The 12,049-nt window shown below is 46.1% G+C and overlaps 1 protein-coding gene across 1 annotated transcript in view; it reads right to left on the bottom strand.

Moving 5' to 3' along the window:
• The window catches only part of KIAA0586 (KIAA0586 ortholog), a 328,230-nt gene that overhangs the window by 215,570 nt on the left and 100,611 nt on the right, over positions 1-12,049 (bottom strand).

Below are 12,049 nucleotides of genomic sequence, written 5' to 3'. Positions count from 1 at the left end.
TCCTGCTTGGCAGGGGGTTGGACTGGATGGCCCTTGTGGTCTCTTCCAACTCTATGATTCTATGATTCTAACCCCCTGCAATGAAGGAATCTTTTGCCAGCAATCTTTCCTTGCCCAAGCGTGGCAGTGCTCAGTCTGTATAGCATCATGTGACTCCTAATCTCAGGGTCGTGGGTTCAAATTCCACATTGGACAAAAGATTCCCACTTTGCAGGGGGCTGGACTAGATGATCGAACCCCCTGCAATAGGGTGGTATATAAATTCAATAAATAATAATAATAATCCTCATGGTCCCTTCCAGCTCCACGATTCCGTGAAATCAAGGTACTGCAAGGGGGAATGCTGGAAGCCAAATTACAATAACTGAGATTCCCACTAAATATTTGGAAGACCTTTCTGGCGGTAAGAGGAGTTCGACAGCAGAATAGACTTGGAAGGTGGTGGACCTTGAGGATCTAGTACCTCAAACAAACCATTGTATGCAATCCTTCCACGATTCCTCTGAGGCTGTCTACAAATCGCTTATCAACTAGTCACAAGCATTTATCTTAGATCCATTGTTTGGATCAGGCCAGTGGTCCATTTGGTCCAGCATCCTTGTCTCACAGTGGCCAAATAGATGCTTGTGGGAAACCTACACACTCGGCCTACAGGGATGCGGGTGGCGCTGTGGTCTAAACCACTGAGGAGAAGAAGAGTTTGGATTTGATATCCCGCTTTATCACTACCCGAAGGAGTCTCAAAGCGGCTAACATTCTCCTTTCCCTTCCTCTCCCACAACAAACACTCTGTGAGGTTGAGTGGGGCTGAGAGACTTCAGAGAAGTGTGGCTAGCCCAAGGTCACCCAGCAGCTGCATGTGGAGGAACGGAGACACGAACCCGGTTCCCCAGATTAGGAGTCTACCGCTCTTAACCACTACACCGAGCTGATCAGAAGATCGGCAGTTCAAAAGCATGCCAGTGTGTACGCTCTGGTTTCCGTCATGGTGATGTCCCATTGCACCATCGCCAGAAGCGGTTTAGTCCTGCTGGCCACATGACCCGGAAAGATGTCTGTGGAGAAACGCCGACTCAGTCAGCCTGAAAGCGAGATGACCACCGCAACCCGTCGCCTTTGACTGGACTTAACCGTCCAGGGGTCCTTTACCTTTTTACCCTTTACACTCTTGGCCCACCAGCAATTCCCAACAACTGATATTTAGAGCCACCCTGCTTTCGAGAACCCCTCCCCACAAACTGAATTTCAAAAATCAATATCTGAAAATGTCCAGAATCCAAAAGCGCTCACATTCTGCCAATATTGATAGGAAAAAACATAATAAGAAGCTGTCTTGAATTTATCTACAGGTAGGTAGCCGTGTTGGTCTGAGTCGAAGCAAAATAAAAAAATTCCTTCAGTAGCACCTTAACTAAGTTTATATTTTGGTATGAGCTTTCGTGTGCATGCACACTTCTTCAGATACGAATTTATCTGTTTGGTTTGGAACACAAAAAAACTTTAATAAAAACCATTTTTTATTTTTTGAAAAAAAGGAAGCAGTCCTTTTGAAATTATTTATTACATTTGTATACCACCTTTCATCTGTAGATCTCAGGGCAGTTCATAACATAAAAATGCATAATAAAAACACAAAATACATAACAAAAACAAGAACAAACAAAAATCACATGCCAATAACCGCCCCCAAAAAACATATGTAAAAGAGGTATAATATGTTAATCAGCCAAATTAATCAGTTAATATAGCTGGTTTATGTCAATCAGTTAATTTATCAGTTCTGCCATCCAATATGAATGAACCCTGGGCCCCTAGACCAGGACCTGGGAGACCAGGGTTCAAATCCCCACTTTGCCATGAAATTCGCTGGGTGACCTTGGGGGCTAGTCACTGCTTCTCAACCTAACCTACCTCGCAGGATTGTTGTGGCAATTAAATGAGGTGGAGAGTAGCATATACTTGAGCCTTGAGCTCCCAGCAGGGGTAGAGGATAAAGATGGGATATAAATGCAGAAAATAATAGATGAATGAATGAGTCAGTCATACAGTCTACTGACTCCAATTGTGCTACTGCTGCGTCCTCCCTTCCCTGCAATTTCCCCCCAGAAATGCACTGAATGGGCTGACACTTTGAAAAGATAACACACGAGCACATGGAATGTTCATAAACATTCCCTTGCGCCTCACCTGCGCAGCCAATGGCTGGGAATGGCTCAGCCAATGGCTGGGAATGTCTGGTTTCAAAAAAAATGTAGCCAGAAGTTTCAAAAAGTGCCCTTCCTGTTCGTTTCATGGCCCTGCTTTTCTCTCTTGGCAAATTTTATCTGGTTTGGGGAGTCAATTACCCGAATCATTTGCGTCCTTTGCTTTAATATGATTCCCATCCGTTTCCCTGTAACCAGAGGAAAATTCCTAGCAGACTATTATTATCCCAAATCCGGCTTTGACTTTGCTAATAGGTATATAGGTTAATAGATTGGTCTTTTTAAATAATGGATTTGCCCTTTAGGCTGAGTTTCTCAAGTTACTGTTCTTTGGTGTCTGTTTTAAACCCGCAGATGGGTTCAGATTGCCTAAAATGTGTGTTGCCGCCCCCACCCCCGCTTGCAGGCCTTCCTAGTAATGCGAACCATCTTTCCTGTTAGCCCAGCTGTGCAGAGACGAGGAGGTTGCAGGGGAAAGGAATTTCAAGAGCAGAGAACTCCTTGTTTGCCCCACCCCATTCCTTTCTGATGGTCAGCATTTTACGGATGATTCTGCATAATCACCAATCTGCATAACAGATGAGTTTTGTATCGGGAGGGATTGCACTTGCCAGGCCCGCCCCACCCCCAAGTTCTGTGCATTCAAGCTCCTTGCACTGCAGCCTACCCCATTGCATCCCATTTAGTAGAAGACAGAAAGGGCAACCAGAGCATTGCAAGCAGGACCCTCAATGGCACATGGCTTGTGGGTGGCGATGTGCGGATTGGAAGGTCAGCGGTTAGAATCACTGTGACGGAGTGAGCTCCCATTGCCCTGTTCTAGCTCCTGCCAACCGAACAGTTTGAAAGCATGCCAGTGCAAGTAGATAAACAGGTACCACTGTGGCAGGAAGGTAAACAGCGTTTCCATGCGCTCTGGTTTCTGTCACTGTGTCCCGTTGGGCCAGAAGCGGTTTAGTCATGCTGGCCACATGACCCGGAAAGCTGTCTATGGACAAAAACCGGCTCCCTCGGCCTGAAAAGCGAGATGAGCGCCGCAACCCCACAGTCGTCTTTTGTGGGAATGTTCACGGAGGCAGGAGAGGATATATTGTTTATAAATATCCTTCCTAACTTGTGCTAGCAAGTTCTGTAACTTAGCAGAGTTTTACATTCCCCCTTTAGACGCCCAGCAGATAGCTGGTTTCAGGTTTGTTTAAGCCTCTCAATAATAGATTCCTGGTAAGTTCACTTATATCCCTCTTAAAAGAATAAACACGCCACAATCTTGTGTAAAGTATATAAAAGAAGTTTACTCACATCACCGGTTCACAGTTGGATCCCTGAATGCAGACTTATTTACAAAGTATATACATGTGGATCTATTCTATCCCATATGGGGGTAATCCCAGTGTCCTCTGTTGGCTGAGAGCCAACAGAGCATTTCTAGCTAAAAGGCTGCTCCAACAACGGAGGAAGTCAAAGAGAGAGGAGGTGTGCTGCGTGACTTGCCCTTTTGTTACCTGGACAGGTAAGGCCACGCCCACCTCCAGTCACATGCAAAAGGAAGGATGCTCCAGCCCAGGAGGAAACAGGAAGTTTCGACTGGCTGGACCAAACACCCCCTTGACTTGTCCGCTCTAGGGGAGGGAGGGAGGGAGGGAGGGAGGGAGGGAGGGAGGGAGGGAGGGAGGGAGGGAGGGAGGGAGAGAGAGAGAGAGAGAGAGAGAGAGAGAGAGAGAGAGAGAGAGAGAGAGAGAGAGAGAGAGAGAGAGAGAGAGAGATCTCCATATTCCAATGCTTTTTGACTTCCACCTTCCGAAGTGACTGAATCATTGAGATCTGTGATCCAGTGTGAGCAATGCCTTCCATGATCCAGTATTTGGGTGGTGGTCTTGCACTATTGTTCTGAGATTTTTTTCCCAAACCAAAAGCTCTCATCTTACTTAAATTATAGAAATGAAGTGAACTTGTGCGCAGAACTGTGTGGGCGAGTTTCCTCCTTTGTTTGTTTTGCTCAAGCCCAGAAAAGCACCACCAGTTACAATCAGCAAACTTGTTTTTTTCTACTTACGATGTCTAAACTGGCCTCTCTTTTCTTTTGGAGAAAAATTCCTTGCTTCTCCCTCAACAGCCTGCTTTCGCTCCTGGTCTCTGATGAGGACTGAACTCTCTGGAGTGCTGAAATTCTAAATGTTGTTGCCATGCTTTACACATGCCTTCATTTAGTGTCTTTTACCAAGGTATGAGCCTTCGCTGCATGTCTGTGGGGACTTTCCATATAGCTCAATCCATGTTCAAGGTGGCTTGCAACTTGAAAAAGTTTACATCATTGCAAACACAGCAGCGGTAGTCAAAAACAACAAATTAAACATAAAAAATATGCAACCCAACTGAAACAATCTCCACACAAATCATATTAAGATATAATATAAAGATACAAATAATAAATATCAATTAAAGCAACAACCCCCCAACCCAACAAAAAACTCTAAGCAATCCCCTAGCCCAAAAGTCTGTTCAAGAGGCTCAGCTTTTGCAGCTGGAGTCAGTCCAAGCTCCGCCCACCCAGGGCAGCTGGAAAAAGTCCTATAAGGCAGGGAGCAGGTCTTCCATAGCTGAGATCGCCCAAAATGGTGAAATAATGGGCACACCCCCCTTTTACTACTGAAAGCCACATTTGGTCAACTGGCTTGTGAATGCGCTTTGTGGTGATGACTGTGATGTAGGCTCATAGCTTCAGTATTGCCATAGTTTTGACAAAGGTGTATTGCCAGAGCTGGGTGACTTTTTATTTCTCATTTCATAGAAGTGGAGAGTTGGAAGGGACCCGGAGGATCATCTAGTCCAACCCCTTGCAATGCAGGAATATGCAGTTGTCCCATACAAGGATCGAACCTGCAACCTTGGCGTTATCAGCACCATGCAGCGAGAACGTCCAGAAAAATGCCTTCATCATAGCAGTATTCATACACTAGGCATGAAACTAGGCATGTTAGCCTTCCTTGAATTACTGGCCCTGCGTGTCCTTTGCACATGTTCTCTTTGCTTTGCTTTCCTTTTTCGTGGGGGGAAAAACCCACTATGAAACTCACCGGTCGACCTCAGGCTAGTCACTCACTCTCTGCTCAACCTACCTCCCAGGGTTGTTGTGGGGCAGGCATCCCCAAACTGCGGCCCTCCAGATGTTTTGGCCTACAACTCCCATGATCCCTAGCTAGCAGGACCAGTGGTCGGGGAAGATGGGAATTGTAGTCCAAAACATCTGGAGGGCCGAAGTTTGGGGATGCCTGTTGTGGGGAAAGGAATCTCTCTCTTCCCCCCCCTCTCCCTAATAGAAATGCAATAAGTAAATAAACCCCAAAGGAAAAATCCAGGAAGGGAATTCTTATGCATAGGGAGAAAAGGCGCAAATGGTGCTGGCTATTTGTCATCCTTTCCACTTACTAACCTTTTTTAAAAAAAATCCTGTGAAGTGTTAATTGCTGTATCCTTTTGTATTGGTGTAATCAAAGGGGTGGGGGGATTATGAAGACTGCAAACAGTAATTAGCATGCAGATTTTCGAGACAGACGCACATCTGTGTGTGCTCCGGTTGCTTCTGTGTTTACTTAGGCTGATTCGTCTGTGGCTAAACTGCAGATTCACTTAGCCCTGCAATTAGCAGCATAAATATGAATTTGGGATGACACTAATTATTGTATGGAACGGCTTTTTCTCTCCCCCCCCTTTTCCCCTTAAAAGGCTGTGGCACTCCGGTGCACCCGAGAGGGGCCTTGAGCTCTGTGGGTGGCTTCCTGGAGGAACTTCTCCAAATAAGAAGGGAAAGAAAGAAAGAAAGAAAGAAAGGAATGATATGAAATGAAATCCCCGTTTTAATTAAAAGGCAGAGGCAGGCTTTTCTAAGAAAGAAGGGGAGGGTGCCACAAAGCAAGCTGTCATCTCTAATGCATACATTACTGTAAAATGCATGGAAATTAATTGGGCTCATTTCAAGGTGAAGGCACAGAGGTAGCTGGGTTCTGATAATTGCTTTTGTTTTACGAAAACCTTTTGGGAGTGGGAAGGGGGATATGTTAAACAGGCAGAATAGCAGAAGCCTGAGGCGAACAGTTTCAGGAGAGATGAGCTGGGGCCTACAATACAATTCTGCGGGTGACCTCCAAACCTCCCTCACCCCGGTTGTGTGGAGTTTGGATGTGTAGTCCAAGTAAGGAAAAGAGTTCTGAAAGTAGCGCTGGAGAAAGGCACTTCAGCTGTGGCAGGCAGGGGAGGAGTGGACAGTTCCAGTTCCGTCGCCAACCCCCCTCGCCAAATGTGGCCCCCAAACTGCATTTTGTGTCTGCCTGATCTCATCCTTCCTTCTACAGGAACAGTCTGACCTACCGAATGAACTGCATGCAGGTAGTTGTCTCATTCCTCAGACAGAAATGCAACACACTCAGTTCTCCCCATCAAAATTACCGTAGTTAGCGGAGCTAATTTCAGGGTACAAAGAACTGACTGTGGAGTAATTGTGCTAATGTCCCGAAAGATGTTTATAGCTTCCCATAACCATCTTATGTGGTAAAAGCTTCTAGTCTTCCCACATTTCCCCATGTCCTTTCAAATTTAAATTCTGCTTTCACTTTTAATTTCTTTGCAATCATGTTATCTCCTGTTGCTGGATTTAACTTCATGAGAACCTATGAAGCTGCCTTAAACTGAGCAGGCCATTTATCTCACTATTGTCTAGTCCAATGGGTCCCCAAAAAATTTAGCCTACTGCCTCCTCGGTTCCATAAAGTCATCCCCAGTGACCCCTACCCTAGCCTGTAAAAATCATTCTTCAGGAGAATGGTTTGCACAGCCCACTAAGAAAGATAATAATAGCCCAATAAAATTCAAAGCAGTAACAATTAATTGCACATTTATTCAAAATCCAATTGAAAAGGTTTAGTTCAATTACTTCAAAATGGATGAACTTGGGTCAGTGGCATCAGCTTCTGACAACTACGGCTTCATCCTTTGCATACTTACCCAACATGAGTAAGTCTCACGGAACTCAGTAGGGACTTACTTCTGAGTAGACACACACAGGATTGCACTAAACAGCAATTTCATTACTATTACCACTTAGTGGCTCCAAAAGGAGATTTTTCCCTAGTGCTGCACTGGGAAGACGGTAAGGTCGATGTCAGAAGTGTTGATATTTTGGGCAATTTCATTAAAAATCCCTTTATCTCTTCTTTAGATTTGATCAACAATTTTTTTTGGTCTGGATTTCCTTTTTTTTTTTTTGCAGCCCTTGGTATTTTCTACTGGCTGGAGACAGGAGGCTTCAACATGGCCCCAGCTGTGGGGCTGATGGTCTTCCTTCCCCTCCCAACCAAGCCTGCTATTAAAAAAAAAGCAAACCAATTATAAGGTTGCTAATCAGGAGGTCATTAACAGAAGTGCAATCAGGCCTTAAAGCCCATCTTTAGGCTTGGTAGCACTCCTGGGTCTATAAAATGCAATGCTGAAACTCTCCCCAATTAAATGCTTCTCATCCAGGGAAATATGAATGTGCATCTAAATCAGGGAACCCCGGACAGGGACTGTGGAATCTATTAGTGGTTTAATTGCTCATTTGTACACCCAGAGCAGGCTCTCAGTCTTGTGCCGTCCCCTCCAGGAGTTAAGACCTGAGTGAGCACAAATGATTCTTATTTATCTATCAATTGCCCTCTTTATAGCCCACTTCCCCACCCCAGGAGATCAAGGTGGTACATAGGATTCTCCTCCCACCTCATTTAATCCCCCACAACAACCCTGTGAGGTAGGTTAGGCTGAGAGGCAATGACTGGCCCAAGGTCACCCAGTGAACTTCATGGCCAAGTAGGGATTCGAACCCCCGGTCTCCCTGGTCCTAGTTTGACACTCTAACCACAACCCAACATTGGCTTCCACCCCAACCTTCTGAATACATTATCTATTATTTTCAAGTATTGCCTTTACTTAGAGAGCCAGTGTGGTGTAGTGGTTAAGAGCGGTAGACTCGTAATCTGAGGAACCGGGTTCGTGTCTCTGCTCCTCCACATGCAGCTGCTGGGTGACCTTGGGCTAGTCACACTTCTCTGAAGTCTCTCAGCCCCACTCACCTCACAGAGTGTTTGTTGTGGGGGAGGAAGGGAAAGGAGAATGTTAGTCGCTTTGAGACTCCTTAGGGTAGTGATAAAGCGGGATATCAAATCCAAACTCTTCTTCTTCTTCTTTACCCTGATGTAAATTTATAGAAATTTAATCAGTACATTACTTGACTAAGGGGACAATAACGTGGCAAGATCCACTAGGATGAGAAGTTTAGGGTGCAGAGGAACTTCAGCTCGGCCAGCTGATTCCCAGCTCAGCCACCACTAACTTCCCAATCCCAACCTTGGCTGAGCTGAAGATATTTGCCCATCCTGACTCAGTGTCATGGACTGGTTGGACAAAGAGGAATGGTGGGAGGAACCAGCTGGGGAACAGGCTGTCCTAAGCATATGCAGCCCCCCCAGGTTGCCCAGTCCCAGGCGCGCAGGAGGGCGGAGCCGGCTGGCCACCTCAGCGTCTCGCTGGCTCGGCTGCCCCCAAACTCGCAGCGCAGAGCCACCTGCAGCAGAAGAGCCCATCGCGGCGCTCCGACCGTCAGGCAGGCTCTTCCCCGGACTCAACTCTCAGGCCCCGGACTCTCAGCCTGGCACCCTGGTGCCTCGCACCCCTAGCGCCTATGGGTAAGACGGCCCTGCTGGGGAACCCCTGAGGGAGAAGGCTCAGAGCCTGGGGGTTGGTGAGTGGTCAGAGGGAGAAGATTGGGAAGAGGGGGGTGTCAGAAGCTGTAGAGGTAACAGGACTTAGTGAGAGCAAGCAGGGAGAGGCTGTGGCAGGAGAAGTCCAGAAGCAGGAGAGGAGGGAGGCCAGGAGGCAGAGATGAGTCAGACTGGTGAAGAGTCACGGGTGTCTCCCCCTCCTGCTGTGACAAGCTCCCCTCCCTGCTGGTCTCCTAGAACCAGAAGGGGTATGAAAAGGGCGAAGGAGAGCTTGGCTTCATGTAGGCATAGTCTCCGACTGCTTGGGTAAAATCCTGAGGAGATGGAGCCTTTCATTTCGGCAACTAATCTATGGGGCAAGAGCTGTGGGGATGAGCTGCTATGTTCATTAGCCTGGACACTTCGTCAAGTCTGTGCAGAGTTATGCATGCTTGAGCTGAGATTCCTGCATTGCAGGGGGGTTGGACTAGGTGACCCGCGGGACCCCTCCAACTCTACGATTCAAGGATTCTATGGTGTGATTTGCTGCTGGCTCGCTCCTGTCACTCAACCAGGTCTGAGCTGGCTGAGTTGAAGGGGTTAAGCAGAGGCCAGTGTAAGTCCCCCAAAAGGGGTATTTCAAGGGTGTTGCAGAAGCAGAGGGAGGAGACATAGGTAGGATCCTAAACTGTTCAGTTACATTACTGGGCAACGCAACAGAGAGCACTATTTTAAAAGCTAGTTTTTCTTCTGTTAGACTTAAGCCGGGCCTCAGGAACAGCAGCCCTGATGTTAAACAAGGTTTGGATCTGATGTAACTTTACGGCAGCCTAACTTACACCTCCTGGCTTTATGGCAGCTCCTTGCATACTGGATTCTTCACAGTCCATCTTAGTTCAGTATGGGCTTCACAGGCTAGTAGTGACTCTCTGCAGGGGTCAGCAAACTTTTTCAGCAGGGGGCCGGTCCACTGTCCCTCAGATCTTGTGGGGGGCCGGACTACATTTTTTTTGGGGGGGGGAATAAATGACCAAATTCCTATGCCCCACAAAAAACCCAGAGATGCATTTTAAATAAAAGGACACATTCTACTCATGTAAAAACAAGCTGATTCCCGGACCGTCCATGGGCCGGATTTAGGAGGTGATTGGGCCGGATCCGGCCCCTGGGCCTTAGTTTGCCTACCCATGGCCTAGGGTTTCAGGTATGGGGTATTCCCTCCTGCATGCAATGAAGACCCTCCACTGTGAAGCTCAGCCCTCCTTTATTACACAGAAAGCCCCCTCTGAATACAGCGAGACTTGCCTCTGGGTAAGCGTGTATAAGATTGTGCTGTGAAACTCTTATGATGAACCAGCTACGATTTCCTTAATTAGATTGCATCCCTGATTATGTCATGATTTCGGGTGCCCATTTTCCTCCTGGTTGCACCCAAGGCAATTGCACCTCACCAATATAATGCAGCCACGTCGTGATATAATTTTAAATCTGGTAGGCTTAGCCCTCCTCTCTCTCTTTTATCTATTAATACTTTATATTTGATCCTTGGTCTTTTTCCTTCCCAGATAAATTTACTGATATCCTTTTTCCAATTGTCAAAGCATTTTGAGCCCCCCAGAATTGGAAGATTCTATTGGCTGTCATATAAATCCCTAAATATTTTATTTTTTTCCTAATTTCAATTCCTGTTAATTCTTGTAGTTTTTTTCGATCCAATTCCTCTAAATTTTTTGTCAAAATGCCACTTTTTTTTACAATTTATTTTGAACCCCGCCAATTCTCCAAATTCGTTTATTTTTTCCAATGCCTTGGGGATACTTTCCAGTGGATTTTCGGTGGTGATGATTATGTCGTCCGCAAATGCTCTTACCTTATACTTTCTATACCCTATTTTAATCCCTTCTATTCCATTCTCCTATCTTATATTCTTTAATACAATTTCTAATACTATAATACTGATGGTGTGAAACTTGCTAGATGCCACAGCAATCAGGCAACCTCATCTTTCTGGAAGCAGGTGCTTTTGTGAGTATCACTTTCTTATCAGCGCAGCTCATAGCAGATGCTGAACTCCGGGGAGTTTGCAATTCCCAGCACAAACATCGCTTGTGCACCTGATCGGAGACTTTGAGTTGCGGCAGTGTCTTGAACACACCGCAGCAAAAAACCCTGCGCCATCCGGATGAGAATTATATTGCAGCGTGAAGAAGGAAACTGCACACAAGAGCGTCATCTAAACACAGCTGTGAATGACGGAACATGTTGTCCTTAACGCCAATTCATAGATCCTCCCATTCTTGCAAAACTCATCCATCCATTTGTCCCTTGTGGTTCAGGGTGGTGCATCAATCGCTTTATTACAGGGGTCCCCAAACTAAGGCCCGGGGGCTGGATGCGGCCCAATCACCTTCTAAATCCGGCCCGCGGACGGTCCGGGAATCAGCATGTTTTTACTGAGTAGAATGTGTCCTTTTATTTAAAATGCATCTCTGGGTTATTTGTGGGGCCTGCCTGGTGTTTTTACATGAGTAGAATGTGTCCTTTTATTTAAAATGCATCTCTGGGTTATTTGTGGAGCATAGGAATTCGTTCATATATTTTTTTTCAAAATATAGTCCGGCCCCCACAAGGTCTGAGGGACAGTGGACCGGCCCCCTGCTGAAAAAGTTTGCTGACCCCTGCTTTATTATATCATCACTACAGGCCTGGTTCTTCTGATGCCGGGCTCTATACACACCAAACCTTGAAGGCATATTCAAAGTACATTCTTTCCCTCAAAGGATTCTGGGCACTTTAGTTTACCCCTTGCAGACTTGCGATTCCCAGCAAGTCTTAACAAACTACAGCGTCCAGAATTCTTTGCGGCTGGGGAACGTGCTTTGAATGAGCTATCAAGGCGTAGCCTCTGACCACGGCCAAACCGTAGTAACCATCCGTCTTAATGACTGGTTTGAAAGAGAATTGCCTTTGAAACATTTCTTTTTTCCCCCAAATAGTTTTTATTCAATTTTTCCAATTAACAGCGAAACAAAATAAAAATCAATCTTTTATACAATACATCTTATATTCCCCTCTTTCACCTTGCTCTGCCGAGCTGTGACTTCCCTCCCTCCCTTC

Source organism: Zootoca vivipara, chromosome 1, assembly GCF_963506605.1.
Source record: "Zootoca vivipara chromosome 1, rZooViv1.1, whole genome shotgun sequence".
Taxonomy (NCBI): domain Eukaryota; kingdom Metazoa; phylum Chordata; class Lepidosauria; order Squamata; family Lacertidae; genus Zootoca; species Zootoca vivipara.
The sequence above is the reverse complement of the archived record's forward strand: the minus strand, read 5'-3'. Positions and strand labels throughout refer to the sequence as shown.